The following is a 16,040-nucleotide window of genomic DNA, read 5'->3' as shown; positions in this document are numbered from 1 at the left end:
CCCAGACTAGAGTATCGTTTTTCCAAGTAATAGGGTCTGCGTGTCTGTGAGCAAGTACAGGAATCTTAGTGGCCCCAATTATAAATTTCCCAAACCTTGTCGATCTATTTTGGGTGTTGTCTGAAGGGGCAAAGATATGCCATTTTCAAGTTTTCCTAGCCCTTTTCCTGGCATATAACCCTGAGCAAGCATTTGGGCGGTGACAAGGTCTTTAGGACTACACATCCAGATTCCCATTTGAGAGAGTACATCTCTTCTCCATACATTTACTGGCAGACCTAGAATCACAAAAGGCTGTAAATTTCCTTGATCTTTCTTTATCTTTGCAAGTTGACATCTTAGAGCTTTGTTCGGGATCATGTTTCTGGCCAATTCCCCTCAGATGGGTAAGTGTGAGTGAAAGAGGCCAAGCTGATGGCCACTCTTCTTTTTTAATAATGGTGACATCCGCACCCGTGTCTACCAAGCCTGAGAACTGTTTGCTATCTAACCATAAATTTAACAAATGCTTATTCTTCATAATGGGCTGTACCCAGTAAGCATCAGAAGAACCAAGGCCTTGGTCTCCTCAGGGTCCTGAGAGGGATTTATGGATAGAAGCTTCTAGAGGGATCAAAATTAGCTGAGCAATACAATGTTCCACGAGGATGGAGACAACATTATCGAAAGCCTGGGTGATGATTTTAATTTCGCCCATATAATCATTATCAATTAACCCCGGGAAAATTTGGAGGCCCTGAAGGGCTGAACTAGCACAGCCCAGAAGGAGTACAAAACAATCTTTTTGAAGTGGCTCAAAAACGCCCTTAGGTATGGCCTGGGATCCCATCACAGGTATCAATATTATGTGGGTGGAGGGACTGAGGTCCAGTCCAGCACTCCTTGTAGTGGCTCGGTAGAGCCCTGAGATGGACTGTTTCTGAGGGCTGAAACAAAGCTGACTGCCCCATAAGACTGTCCTGGGGATGGGCCTGGGGCTGGCCCTGAATCCCGTTTCCCTGCCGCGGAGGGAAGGTGTTAGCCTGGGCATCAGTTTTAGATGCGCATTCATTTGCCCAGTCTCTTCCTCTCTTACACCGGGCGGAGCCGCCTGACTAGTCTTAGGACGGTCTTGTTTGGGGTTTGGACAGATTTTGCAAAATGACCAGTTTGCCCACAGTTAAAACACTGTTTAGGCTTACCTTGGGAATTTGGCCTGAAGTATAACCTTTAAGGCTGCTCCAATAGCCAGTCCCATGGCATGGGAGTACCAATGCCTGAGCAATAACGTATATAATCAGCCAGTCCTTTGCTGTGTCTATGGGGGCAAATGGCAGGGTTAGCATTTTCAAAAGCCAAATGAATAACAAAATCAGCCTCGGTTTCGGAGGTGCCAAAAAGCCTCTCAGCTGAGGTAGTTAGGCGACTAATGAAGTCACTATAAGGCTCATCGGGTCCCTGTCAGATATTGGCTAAAGAGGTGGTGAGGGCCCCCTTTTGAGGGAGTTTTAGCCATGTCTTCATGGCCCCGATTTGGATTTGAGCGAAGATGCTGGCTGGGAGCTCCCTCTGGTCGTCGTTGTTATTGTAAGATTTGCTCCCCAAGAGCATCGCAAAAGTCCAATTGGCACTTTCTCCGCCGGCCTCTATATTGCGGTGGACTGTCTCTTTGCAGTTTTCTGTAAACTCAGATTTCCATAAAACAAAAATCTCCTCCTGAAAGAGTGGCTTGAGCTATGTGATACCAGTCATTTGGAGTGAGCCAAAGATCCCTAAGGGTCTCTAAAATAGAGAAAGTAAAAGGAGCCACAGGTTCATACTGAATTACAGCGCCCTTTAATTCCTTTAAGATTTTGAAGCCCAAGCATCTATATTGTCTCTCTGTACCATCATCGTCCCGTAAGATGTCTTTTTTAGTGACTTCTACCACCGGGAAAAGATCAGGTTGTAATGAGGGACCCAGATGGCCCGAGGGCAGGTCACTCCTTTTTGCCCTTAAAGCCTGCAGCCACTTGATGAGTTTTTGATACTCATCTTCAAGCTGAATTTGAGTATTAAGACTAATTATTTCTTTGTGGAGATCCTTATATTTTTTTGTGTCAGCAGCCTTGGCTGGTGGGGCAGGGTCAAAAGGAGGGGGAGCATAAGGAGAAGGACAACTCAGCGGGCAGCAATGGTATTTAGAAACCTCCTCCTCTAAGTCTCCCCAATTTAACTTTCATGGGTCCGAATCAAAATCATCCTCCGAATGGTCTAATTTTGTAAGCCTGAAAGTCTTTAAAGAGGGATACTTAGAGTTTTATTTTTTTATTTTTGGTCTTGGCGTGGGTCTGAAGTTCTGCCCTTTTTATTGGTGGGTTTTGAGCCCTTTTTAAGAACGGGGGGAAGACACCTTTTTATTTTCTGGTGTTTCATCTTCACTATCTAGAGAATTTAAATCATCCTTTTTTAGAATCTCATCCTCACTATCTAGAGAAATTAAGTCATCATTCTTGGAAGATTTTCTAATACTGGTCTCCTGTTTTTTCTCTTATAAAATTTCTTCCCCTTTATTGATAGTTGCTGCAACCAGGGGATACTCCTTCTTTACTTTAATAATGTCCCGAATAAGATTCCAGAAGGAGAAAGCCATAATCGGAACCTTTTCAGGCCCAAGAGTCCTTTACTAATCCCGCATTGCATCTCCCACGAGGTCCCATCTTTTCTCATCAATAGTTCCTTCTTGGGACTGGAGAGATGGCTCACTGGTTAAGAGCACTGTCTGTTCTTCCGGAGGTCCTGAGTTCAAGTCCCAGCAACCACATGGTGGCTCACAACCATCTATACTGGGACCTGATATCCTGTTATGGTGACCTGCAGATAGAGCACTTATATATGTAAAATAAATCTTTAAAAAAAATGTGCATGTGTTCATATTTTTTGTCTTTAGTATTTCTCCCTTTGCTTCTGTGTTAAATAAGAAAGTCCCAAAATAAAAAAAAAAAAATAGTTCCTTCTTGGGGAAACCAGGGACTGAGAGACCAAAAGATTAAAAATCAGCAGTTATTGTTAATATTTAAGGCCTGAATTAGGTGGGTGGAGAAGTCCAGCAATGCCCTGAGGAGAAGAACCCGCCTTATTGTATTCTTTCCCCACCCACTAGAGATACATTTGCTGGGAAACTGGCCCATCTCTCTAGGGAGGGACACCAGATCATTAATGGTCTGGGGACCTTCCTATAGCCAATCAATTAAAAATGTAGCATTTTGACCAATAGATGCTTGCCAGGCAGGAATGGCCCCTGCCTTGGGCATGCTGGGAGGGAACAGAATCTTTAAATGACCCAACTAACCTGAGCACAGTGTGCTCGGCTCTCACCACTTCGGCAGTGGGGGGTGTGGGCCCAAGCTGCAGCTTGTAATTTATAATAAAAAGAACCTCATGTATTTACAGTGGAGTCTATTTATTCCTGGTCTTTTGGGGTTCATGAACTGGGCAGAACAAGACAAACTGTTTTTAAGAAAAAAAAAAAAATTGCAATAAATATTTTACCTTTACCTTTACTCCCTGCGCCTTGAGTGCCTCATTCAACTGTTTAACACATAACTCGTGGCTACTGATATCTTGTCCCATAACCACCGACACTACCAATTGAGCAATTTCACAGCAGCAGGTGCCCCAGGCTTGAAGCCAGCCTATCTGTCTGCCAGTGTTCCTCACGGATTCCCCTGTGTCCAGTCCCTCACATTGGGTGCCACTTGACTCGACCTGCAGTTCAATCAATGAAGACCCTGGAAGGGGAAGTGGGAATGGAATAGAACAAGAAACCTGAAGAATGGAGACAAGACAATTTCCTGATCAAGTCTCCATTTATTATTTTTAGTACATCCTTTATATAGGCAGGGCAAAAGGAATGTAATTGCCTTAGCAGGGTTACTAAGTAACTAGGAACCATAGAACAACCCAACAAAGGAGTCAAGATTTGTCAATAACAGTTGTTTGGAAAGTTCCTCAGAAGTGTTCCTTGGGAAGTCCTGAGGTGAGAGGAGGGTTAATGTGTTTCAGGAAGATAGCCTTATTGCAAGCCTTAGGTCAGCCAGGAATGCACTATCTTATCCAAGCAATAGGCCATTAAACCAGGTCAAGCCAAATGCCAAGAGTTCCTGGGGCAACAAGGTGCCAGAAGGCCCTCCACAGGGAACCTTGCAACCTGGATTATCTACCCCCTCTGTTATACCTAGAGATACTTTTAAGTTTATACTACATTTGAAAGATTATTTTTATAGTATTCCTCTTGCTCCTCAAGACTGTAAAAGATTTGCTTTTAATGTGTTATCAGTAAAATTTAAAGAACCTATGAAGAAGTATCATTGGCTTGTATTACCTCAAGGTATGGCAAACAGTCCAACCTTATGTCAAAAATTTGTGGTTCAAGCTGTTTTTAAAACTAGAGAAGCATATGCTACTGCGTCTATTATTCATTATACGGATGACATTCTACTGGATCATAAGAATGAAGGGATTTTATTAAGTGCCTTTGCATACTTACAATAAGCTTTGAAGGATCAAGTTTTAGTAGTTGCACCAGAAAAGGCGCCGACAGAACCACCTTATTTGTATTTGGGACATAAATTTTATCCTCAGACTATTATGCCTCAAAAAATTCAATTAAGGAAAGCAACCTAAAAACTAAATGATTTTCAGAAGTTGTTAGGTGATATTAGTTGGCTTAGACCCCATTTGAAATTAACTACAGGAGAGCTAAAACCACTTTTTGACATTTTAAAAGGAGAGGCTGCTCCATTGTCAAAAAGGGAACTTACCAAAGAAGCTTGTGATGCTCTGCAAAAGATAGAATTAGCTGTTGAAAAGCAGCATGTTCAATATATTGATTATTCAAAATAATGGGGTGCATATATTTTGGCTACTGTTCATACTCCAACTGCTGTATTGTGGCAAGAAGGACCATTATTATGGTTGCACTTGCCTGTCCTGTGGAGTTCTGACACCATATTATGAAGCAGTGGCTAGTATAGTTCAAATGGCTCGCTCAAAATCTCGCAAGTATTTTGGTAGAGAGCCCTTCTTAACTGGAGTTCTTTTACCAAAACCAAGTAGACTGGTAATTTCAAAATGGAAATTGTTGGGCCATACCTTTTGCTCATTATTTAGGATGTACTGACAATCATTATCCAAAAGATAAATTACTTCAATTTGTCAATAAACATGCTTTTGTACTTCCTAAAATAATTAAACAAAGCCATTACCTCAAGTTCCAACAGTATTCAGAGATGAATCTTCAAATCTCTTCTTAATTGCTGCCCACTGTTTAACGTGCAAAAGAGAGAGAGAGAGAGAGAGAGAGAGAGAGAGAGAGAGAGAGAGAGAAAGTAGCACGCAAAGTGGAAAGCTGAAGTCAGCACAGTTATAGCCTGTAACCATTGTATGATAAGACCAAGTCCTGCTTTAAGTTGCTGTCAGATGAACTGTTTGAAAACGTTCAGACAAATGAACTGTTTGAAAACATTACAAACTAAGAACGGGATGAGAGTTCTGTAGAATTTTCTCATGGTGAGTCACATCTAGAAACTAATCTGGACTCAGGATAGGGATGTACCCAGTTGAGAGAGCACTTGCCTAGTATCCTCAGGGCTCTAAGGTTCTGTCCCCAATACAACAGACTTTCACATGAATCAATGTTTTTTTTTCCTTAAATTATTCAGGATCTCTACCTTATCAAATTTGTCTAAAAGCCTAATGGCTACAATAATTCCAATATTTTCATCTTACTGTGCAGTAACCTCTGTCCCTTTGTGAATGGAGATTTTGTAAATGGACTACTTTTGTGTTTTGCATAAAGCAGCCAAGCAGTCCCTCTGAACATGTCCTTGAACTGAAGCCTACCTGGTGCATTGATTAAATTTATACTTTATAAGTGACATCTCACAAAGAAGTTACACAGGGACTTGACACCATTTTTGTTAAGTCGCCTCCACAGTGTTTGCTATATAATACATAGACACTAAAGTCCAGCTATCCAATTTCACATTAAGGTCATAACCACTGAAATTCTTGATTGAAAGACAGGGGCAGGTAATCTTTCCGTTGGCAGATTATTTCCATCTACTGATAACAAGTGCCTTCCCAGCAGCATTCAGGGAACTTTATGGTCATGCTTACCAGATTGTTTTTCAATACAGGACCCATTAAGAACATTCTCAAGGAAAACAGAGATAGATTCAGAACAGTCATCACCAAGTCTTTCCAAACCATGCAGCAGAAAGTTGAGGATATTCTAAGACTCCAGTATGAACAAAGGTAAGGTTGCTTCTTGGGGCTTTGATCCCAGACCCGATGATAGTTGATTAGTAAGTAAGAATGGCAAGAAGGTGAGGAATAGCCATGACCCCCACTGGATAGAAGCACTGCATGGAATGTTAGTAAAACAATAGTTCTTCTTCCTGAGTTTTCTAGCTCTAAGAGCTATGAAGTGACTTCTCTCTCAGCCAAGGAGGAAGAGATACTGTTAGTGTAAGACCACATAATGCACATCACGTTCCTTTTCCCTGTCAGGATGTTTTAGATGCCCTTTCCCCATTCCTCCATCGAAAGAGTTACTGAGGGCAAGTCAGTCATGCTTTGAATGCACTCTCTTCATGTTGTGAAGGAATCTCACACACAGTATACACTGTTATCTTTTACAGGCAGACACTTTATGAACAATATTCTCTTCAGATTATGAATTTGAATAGCAAGTTAAACATGGATGCAGATCAAGTCAAGAAACAGGCGGAAAAGCTCTCTGTGAGTATCAGGCGTAGCTTTGAAGGAGTCCATTGTGTCAGCATCAGCAAGTCAGGAGGTAGAGAGACAGGACACGAGCTTAGGGAGGGTGGTGGATGTGGTGAGGAGAGACTCGCCATACTGTCTCTCTCCATGGCTTGCTTCCTTTTCTGTGGACAGATGTAGGTGCTGGTCTTTCAAATGTTATTTTATTCGGGGGTACCTTAAAGCTTATACTTTCTTTCCAAACCCCATTCCCATGTAGGAGATAAAGAAAGTTGTAAGGCAAAGGGGACATGGTCCTCTTTACTTCTTCCTGCTGGGTAGGGTCATAGGATTCTTTGGGGGGGGCAATACCAATATCAGTAGTCAGGAAATCCAGATGTCCAGGAAGAACAGCAAGCAGTCCCCCATCTCCTCCAAGCCATCATGCCTTCTTTCTCTGTGCTATTATATGTATTACCCTTAAAGTCCTCAGAATTCAACTAATTCCTGTTGGCAAAGAGCAAGCTGTGCACAAGACAATTAACATGTATGAACAAACCAAAGCCCCTCCTTGTTATTATAAGAAAAACATATTTACATGTCATAAACAAAAATGTCCACAGCAGAGAGATTACATGATCAGAGATGGGCTAGCAGTCAGCCTGGAGGTGGAGTTAGGGGCTGAGCAGGCACTGCCTGAAAAGTACAGGAGAAGGTATGGGATTGTATCCTGAGAGAAAGTCTTTCATTATCCATGATGTGAGGACACTAAGGAGCAGGAGCCTAGCCTTCTGACACAGTGATCAGGGATGCAGCATGGGAGCAGTCAGTGTGGCTGTGGCAGAGCAGGTGGAGACTTAGCTTTCAGTGGTTGGAGTTCAGACCAGCCCAGTGCCAATGGAGTAGAGGGAAAGGCCTCACCACACGATGGACATGTGATGATGACTGACGGGCTTTTAACCTGAAAGGAGATTTGCGGGATAGGTACTGGACTCTCAACAGTACGGTCTTTGAGGCCTTGCTCTTCCTGCTAGAGGATGGAGCCGCCTTACTGAAGATTCTGACTTCCAAAGGTGGGGAAGCAGAGGCTGGAGTACTGTAGAACATGGAGGCCCTGTCCAGTCCAGTGATTCAAAGCATGGCCTCTGGCATGCCATCAATTGGAAGGCAGTCATGATCCAGTTACTTGCCAGGTATGCTAACTCAGGAAAGCAGTTGACCTCTGTGCCTCGGTTTAATGGTAGAGGCAGGAGAGACAACTAAAGGCCTCATCTCACCGAACTGTTTCAAAAGTTTCTTTTAGATGTGTATTCTGATATTGGTCCAGGAGAGCATCTGAAGTAGGTCTTATAGAATCCATCCCTGTTAAGCATGGAACTGTTGTTGGCTCCAGTCTTAATGGAAAGGAGAAAATGGAGTGGGCTCCTCTGTGGGGCAATGACAAATCATGGGGACAACTCAAGGCAACTTCTTTGAATGCAGAGAGTTCACCAGAGTTGGAGGCTTCTACTGGGAAGGTTTTCAAGTGTTCAGGAACAGGAATGTTTTGAATACTGTTAAGTGGGAACACTGTTAAATAGGTTTTGTTATTTTGTATCATCAGGTAACTCATATGAATGCGGTCACTGTGTTAATTGGAAAAAATATTACAGTTATTTCATCCCATCGGTTTTGCACAAATATAATACAGAATTGTGTTTCTGTAAGCTCTGTGGTTTCCCCTGAATTGTTCTTATGTCTTTTACTGTCTTTGTCTGTAGAGTATATTTATGGAGCAACGGACGTTTGTTCTTCAGTCTCTGGTTCTTCAGAAGGAGAGAATGGAAGAATTTAAATCACTGTGTGAAAAGTACTTGGAGGTGTGTTGTACGTCCTGACCAAGCAACCTGTACTGGGGAACACTGATATTCTGGCATTCTTTCTGTGGTTTGGTTAACACCTTTGGAAAGTTACCTGGAAACACCTTCCAGCATTATCCCCATGCTCCATGTTCCATGTAAACCTAAGTAGAAAATGAGTGTTTAATTTTAGGATTCACTCATGGTTGGGAGACTCACTCAAAGCAGGGATTGGTGCCTTGGTAATTTCATCCAGAGTTGTTCATGTTGTACAGGGCATTAATGCTTTTCAGAGAGTCCCATCTTGTCTCACAATGCATTTTCCTTTGGGTAAGTATCTGCACACATGCATACATATGTGTACCTGTCTGTGCATGTATGTGTGGAGGCCAGAAGTCAACTGTGGGTACCTTCAGTCACTGTTTACCATATCTCTTTTTTTCCCTTTGTCTTTCTTGCCTTTTTCTCACTATGTAGCCCTGGCTGTCCTGGAGCTCACTATGTCGACCAGGCTGGACTCACCCTCACAGGGATCACCTGCCTGCCTCCACCTCCCAAGTGCTGAGATTGAAAGTCATGCCTGGCTCCATCCTACCTTTTTGGAACAAGATGGCTAGTGGACCTGGAACTTGCCACTATGGCTAGGTTGGCTGTTCTCCAGATCCTAAGGCTCTGCCTGTCCTGCCCCAGGTTGATGTGTCACCATGCGTGGATTTTAACATGTGTGCTGGAGAGCTGAAGTTGGCTTTTTATGCTTGTGGAGCAAGCTCCTTGTCCATTGAAGCTGTCTTCCCATACCCTGCAATCCATTCCTAAGCAGAGTAGTGACAAAAATATATAGCACCTGCACTTTCTTTACTTGCTCGGTCCATTTTCAGTTTGCATCATTGCATGGCTGAAACATGGCTTCATATGGCCAATTACAATAGTGAGACAGCTCCCAGATGTAGCATACAGTGAAAAGGTAAACAGAAGGCTGATTATGAAATTGTGAATTGAGAATTACCCTCTGTAATAGGACTGTCTTTGTTAATTCTTCCTAGGCATGCTGACCTATACTATCTGCTGGTACATAGCTATTTACCAAAGAATTAAATACGGTGTTCTCTTGTTTTGTTCAGGCTTGATGTGAGTAGGCTTATTCAAATTACTGTTATAATTTTGTTCATCCAGAGTAATTAATGTGACCAAAACAACTGAGTTGAAAGAACTCATCCCTTGCTTTCTTATGATTGTCACCTTCAACACTGACCCCTATCACTCACTCTCTCTCTCTTACACACACAGACATACACATACCCACTTCCATTGATTGTTCCTTCTGAAATAACATTCTTTTGACAACTTACTGTTCCAGAAACTTGCTTGCCCCTACCAATGTTAAAATCTCTGTGTTGTTCCTGTTTCTATGGTCACTGCATCACCAGACTGTGGAAGAGGACCTGCAAAGTTTTATAATCTCTCTACTGTGTTTAATGAAACCATTTAAGGGACTGGAAAGATGGCTCAGAGTACTGTCTGCTCATCCAGAGGACCCAGGTTCAATTCCCAGCAACCACATGGCAGCTCACAATTGTCTGTAACTCCCAGTGCTGACATTCCACACAAACTTACAGGGAGACTAAACATTCGTGCACATAAAATAAAAGTAACATTTTAAAACAGTGTTCAAATAAAAAAAAATGCTTATATGTAATATATGCTCTTTCTACAAAAGAAAAAGTATGCTGGTTTTCAGGGAGTTGAAGAAATGTTGAACTTTAATTTCATGGTGTACTGTGGTCATAGTACAGGACAAGCTCTTCCATCTTGCAAATAAGTGGGTGAGTGGCAATAAATGGGCTCATGCCTCGTGCTTGCTCTTGCCATTTGGTTTCCTTTGCTTTTCTTTTTACTGTGTGGGGCGAGGGGTTCAAGAGTCTTATACCTGCTGGGCAACCATCCTTCCCCTGAGCCACACCCACAGATAATACTTCCTGTTCTGAAAATTAAGCTGCGGGTTGAGGAGTGGCATTGTCCCTGTCACTTTGGTTGGTCTTTTGATTTTCATGTTTTACAGGGTGTATGCTTGTTTTGGAGTCATTAAAACCATTCTTTTTACTGCATTTCCTCCCTTTTAAATGTTGCGGATGGCATTTGTAAGCCAAGGTGAGCAGGGCTGATTTCTGTACTTGTCTTTTCACTTTAGAAACTTGAGGTGCTGAAGTACTCTGGGGGAATTCCGTGGCTGAAGAGCTGAGGCTTCTCATAGACACCTTGGAGATGAAAATTCTGATCGTGAATGTAAGTACCCAGTCTTTCGCAGGGAAAATGAGGATGGCTGAGCACTGTTTGTTTTATACCCATTTAATGTGTCCTTGCCCTTGACAGCGCCAGCAAGACAGTATTGCTGCTCGACTGTCTCTCCTGGATATGTTACTCTCATAATACTTTGAAGAACAAAGCAAGGGGAGAGGAGATCAGCTGGGTGAAGCTACTTGAGGTGACATTTGCAGCTAGTAGAATTTGCAAACCAGTAGAATTCATTAATCCTCCCAAGTAAGAAAGATTTGAGTAATGTGATGTGAGTTTGTGAAAATGTAATTTTCAGACAAAATTTACAAGGTCTGTCAATTAAATTTGGTCCATTACTTAATGTCATGTGTCTTCATCTTCAGACTTGACCCTTAGCCTGAACACAGCTTCAATAGCCATGGTTTATTTGCATTTCATCCCTTGCATGGGTAGGAGTGTTACACCCAGTTCATGAGCCCCCAAAAGACCTACAGGAATTGACTCCATTGCAAAACACACGAAGGTCTTTTTATTACAAGCTCGAGCCCGGGTGGCTGCCCTTTACAAAAGACATACGGGTAAGTGACCCCCGGCTCTGGGAGATCAAGGTTTTTAAAGAAACAAAAATGCCAGTGGGGTAGTACAAGCCTTGGCATTACAGGATTGGGTAAGAGGAACAAAACACAAGCGGGTGGTCTCTAGGGAAGCTGACCTTTAAAATGATTGGTCTATTTTTAGGTGCCAAGACTGCTAACAGTCAGGCCTAGCTACCTGGGAGACATCTGACCTCTAGTTCTTAGGCGCCATGTGACTCCAGTCATACCCTGAGGTTTATCTGGGTGGGGACTGCTGCTGGCCCATTATCTGAAAGGAATGTGGTCGTGTGATTCTGCCTCAGCCCCAGGAATTAACTCTAACCTTTCACCCCCCCCCTTTTGCAAGAGGGTAATTTCACAAATCTTCGAGATGTGCCTGAGTCATTTAGCTATGTGTTGAGGGAGCATCTTAGCTGCCAGGTAGGATCAGGGACCGAGGGTCTCATTTTCTGTATCTGCTTCGATTATGACCGTGGGGCTATTGACAACAAAGGGGCAGTCATGTGTGGTCTGCATCTCCAGGTATCAGTCTGGGATGAGTCCTATTGAAATCGTCAGCTTACAAGGTTGTTGCAGATTGGTTCCATCGAGTATAAACCTGTGAGACTAGACAGACTAGGAACAGAGTTATTAGTTGGGAGGAAGTGAGGATTTATAAGTTGGTGTTGTTCTCAGTCGTGGTCAGGTGTTAGTGCTTCGAGCAGAGCACCATTAGTTGGATAGTCCGCAGTCTCTGCTTGATGTAGGCCATTAACCAGTTCAGCAAACATGGCCCAACAGTAAATAATAACATTAGGACTGTGAAAGGGCCTAAGAGAGTGGATATCAAAGTTGTTAACCATGGAGAATTGTTGAACCAAGATCCAAACCATCCAGGCTTGTCCTCTCTTTCCTGACGCCTCTTTTCTAAACCTTCCCTGACATTTGCCCCGCCGGCAAATGCTGAGCACACTTGGTTCACAGACTGGAGCAGCTTCATTCATGAGGGCCAGAGGAGAGCAGGTGCGGCAGTGACCACTGAGGATGAGGCAATTTGGGTTCAATCCCTCCCCCCAGGGACTTCTGCTCAAAAGGCTGAATTAATCACCTTAACCCAAGCCCTTACTCTGGGCAAAGGACTAGCGGTCAATATTCACACGGACAGTAGGTATGCATTTGCCATTGCCCATGTGCATGGAGCGATATAACAAGAAAGAGGGCTCTTGACGGCTGAAGGGAAAGCTATTAAAAATAAATTTAAAAATAAAGAAGAAATTTTACAAGTCCTAGAAGCCCTATGGCTTCCCAAGGAGCTGGCTATTATTCATTGCCCTGGACACCAAAAAGGCACCACCAGAATAGCCAGAGGTAACAATCTGACTGATAAGGTGGCCAAGGAAATTGTGCTGCAAGAATCAGAAACCACCATCTTAGCAATGGTGTTTCAGGGCTGCCTAACCCAAATTTGCCAGAGGAACCCCAGTACACTGAAGAGGAAATAAAATGGGCCAAAAATCAACCATGAGTCAATATTTAAATGGTTGGTGGCACTCAGTGGAAGGTAAGTTAATCTTACCCAACTCCTTAGCTAGAATTATTCTCAGAAAAATCCATAAAGTCACTCACATGGGACCCAAGAGAATGGCAGGTGCTGTGAGACATTCCAAGGTAAAATTTAAAGACATGTGGAAGACTATTGACGATATTTTTGCTGTTTTAAAACCTGCCAGCTGACCAATGCCACAAACAGACCACAACACCCTGGATCACTCCTTAGAGGTAAGAGACCCAGAGCCAACTGGGAGGTTGATTTTACAGAGGTCAAGCCTGGAAGATATGGGTACAAATATCTACTAGTGTTTGTGGACACCTTTTCAGGATGAACTGAGGCCTTCTAAGAATGTGTTGATTTTCAAATTTATTGTGCATGTAGTATGTGTACATCAGGGATATACAAGGTCTCCTGTACAGTTAAAGGTCTTGTCCCATGATTTCCTTTATATATGCCATGGGAAATCTCTGCTTGGAAACATTTGATTTATTAGTAAACATGAAATTGTTTCAGATCTGTTGGGATGAGTCATGTAATCTCACCCTCTCTCTGACCTTTCACAACTTTCCAAACAAAAATGGGCCATGCTGTGTAGAGGTGTGTCATCTATCACCTGTGTTTCTGCACAGGTACTGTTGTACCCCTTGCCCACTTGCCGAGTGGGATCAGTTTACTTCTTTGCGTTATCTGGGGGAACTTCCCACGGCTCCTGCGATGATGTTTGACCCTGTTGGGAGCACAAAGGTTCTTGTACCTGCAGATATCCCGGGAGACCAGGAATGTCTCCTTTGTAATTCCTTGTACCTTGTCAGCTTATGGCATAAAACACTGTCGTTTTAAATTTACTTTGTTTCTTAGAATGAAAGACAGATAAGAATATTGTCTTGCGCTCCCTATAAACTAAGACATAGCTGAAAAATGTGTAGCCAGGTCAGTCCTAATTGAAAAGACATATATTCTTGTAACTTTAGACCCTGTTAACCTTTAGGCTTTGTCAACCTTTGTCATTCAGAACTCACTATGAACTTATGTAACAGACACATAAATAAGAAATGCTTATTCTTTAAACATGTAACCTGTTGCATTTTAGAATTCATCTGTTTTCGTGATTTTGACTATGAGGTAAATCTTTTTTTCTGACATAAAGAGCTTTTGAATCAGAGGTATAAAACTATGACCACACAATAACCATTGGTGAAAGCCATTTGGGTGGAAGCCCTCTGAGGGTTGAAGATGGTTGGATTGAAGCCTGCTGGAATTCACTTCATCCCTGAGTTGTAAATATGTATAGAGAGATGTGTTTGCATGTAAATATATCCATCTGTCTGTTTTCATAATATATTAATTAGTGCATGCCAATTGTCTGTAAGGAGCTCCTTTTATATCATCCACTGAATGTGTATATGAATACGTATAGGACTATCTGTCTGATTGTTTGTCTATGTGTACATATGGGCTGATACTATGGAACCAGCAGCCTAAACTTGCACTTTCTGCAGAGGGGGGATGCCAGCTAAAATCAACATCTTCATCATATGTAAGCTTGTGAAACTTGTTAAAGCTGAAGTTAAAATATTTTACTTTATCCTTTTCTCTTTAGTGTGTGTGTATGAGTGGTCATTGCTTACTTTTTCTCCTTTTCCCTTTTTTTTTTATCAATTCACAAATAAGTCTATTGATTCAGGACCTAACCATCAGCCTTATAAGCAGCCCAAAGTTTACTTTAGCCTGTGGAGGCCTGTACAGGACCTAATCTCAGATCAAAGACCCTCCTTTTACAACCCACTGAAGTTTTGGCTAGAAGCCTTTTTTGCAGCAGCCCCATGCAGAGAAAAAGGTAAAGGTGGTCAGTTTAAGTTTTTCTCCTTAGTAGCAGTGCAGCCAGTCCGTAGTCCTAGACAAGAGATCCTGGGCTCTGTCACCTCTCTTCTTTCAGTCATGACTAGTTGCCTATGGCATCAGCTTGGTGACTCAAGAGACAAAGCAAATGGGGATTCTGCATCCTGTCCCAGATCCTGCACTTGAACCTTGCCAAAGCAGAGAGAGACTCTGACAGCAGACTTTGGCAATTATTTTTTTTTTTATTTACAGTAGCTAGGTAATAGCTTAGATGCTCATCAACTGATGAGTGAGTAATGACAATGTGGTACTTTACACAATGAAATGTCATTCAGATATGATGAAACAGGAAATGATGAAATTTTCACGTAAATTATCGAAGCTGGAAACAATTCTGAGTAAGGGAACACACAGACCTAGAAAGTTAAGCACTGAACTTTTGGTGTTGCGAAGATGCTAGCTTTGAATCTTTAGATATGTGTATTTAAATTGGAGTAGCAGTAAAATCAGGAAGTTTTTCAGGGGAAAACTTAGAAGGCAAAGACTTCAAAATAGGGGTATATTACACAAGTGGTATGAAGGGCAAAGTGGGGATAATGGGGCAGAGCATTGGGTGTGGTGGAAATGAAAGGTCATTCAATGTTCTATTACTATGAAGAGACACCATTACCAGAGCACCTCTTCGAAGAGAAAGTAGTTAGTTGGGACTGGCTTATAGTTTCAGAGGTTTAGTCAAGTATCATCATGGTAGGAAGCATGGCAACACCCAGGTAGAGATGGTCCTGAGAGTTCTATGTATCTACAGCAAGCAGGAAGACATACTCTGCCTGGTTTCTGATTTTGATATCTCATAGTCTACTCTCAGTGACACATGTCCTCCACCAAGTCCACACCTACTCCAACAAGAAGATACCTCTTAATCCTTCTCAAGTAGTACCACTCTCCGATGACTGAGAATTTAAACACACACACACACAGACACACACACACACATGAACTTATGGGGACCATTTTTATTCAAACAACCACAGGAATACAAGCACAGTGTAAAGGAGGCAGGGACAGGGAAGAATAGTAACACTAAAGACCTTGAAACAGTCATTTGGAAACCTATTATTGTAGAAGCTTCCTAAAATATATACATATATTAAGGGACTTTAATGACATTACCCTTTACAGAGGGATTAATGCCTTCCCCAGGTGTGCTGGATAGTTTCATGTCAGCTTGACATGAAC

The 16,040-nt window shown here is 42.3% G+C and overlaps 1 pseudogene; it reads left to right on the top strand.

The window, feature by feature from the left end:
* The first annotated feature begins 4,999 nt into the window (after positions 1-4,999).
* On the top strand, positions 5,000-10,991 carry LOC132649877 (X-linked lymphocyte-regulated protein 3A-like; annotated as a pseudogene).
* Positions 10,992-16,040: the final 5,049 nt, after the last annotated feature.

This window comes from Meriones unguiculatus, chromosome X (assembly GCF_030254825.1).
Source record: "Meriones unguiculatus strain TT.TT164.6M chromosome X, Bangor_MerUng_6.1, whole genome shotgun sequence".
In the NCBI taxonomy this organism is placed as follows: Eukaryota; Metazoa; Chordata; class Mammalia; order Rodentia; family Muridae; genus Meriones; species Meriones unguiculatus.
This window is presented reverse-complemented; position numbering and strand designations above follow the sequence as displayed.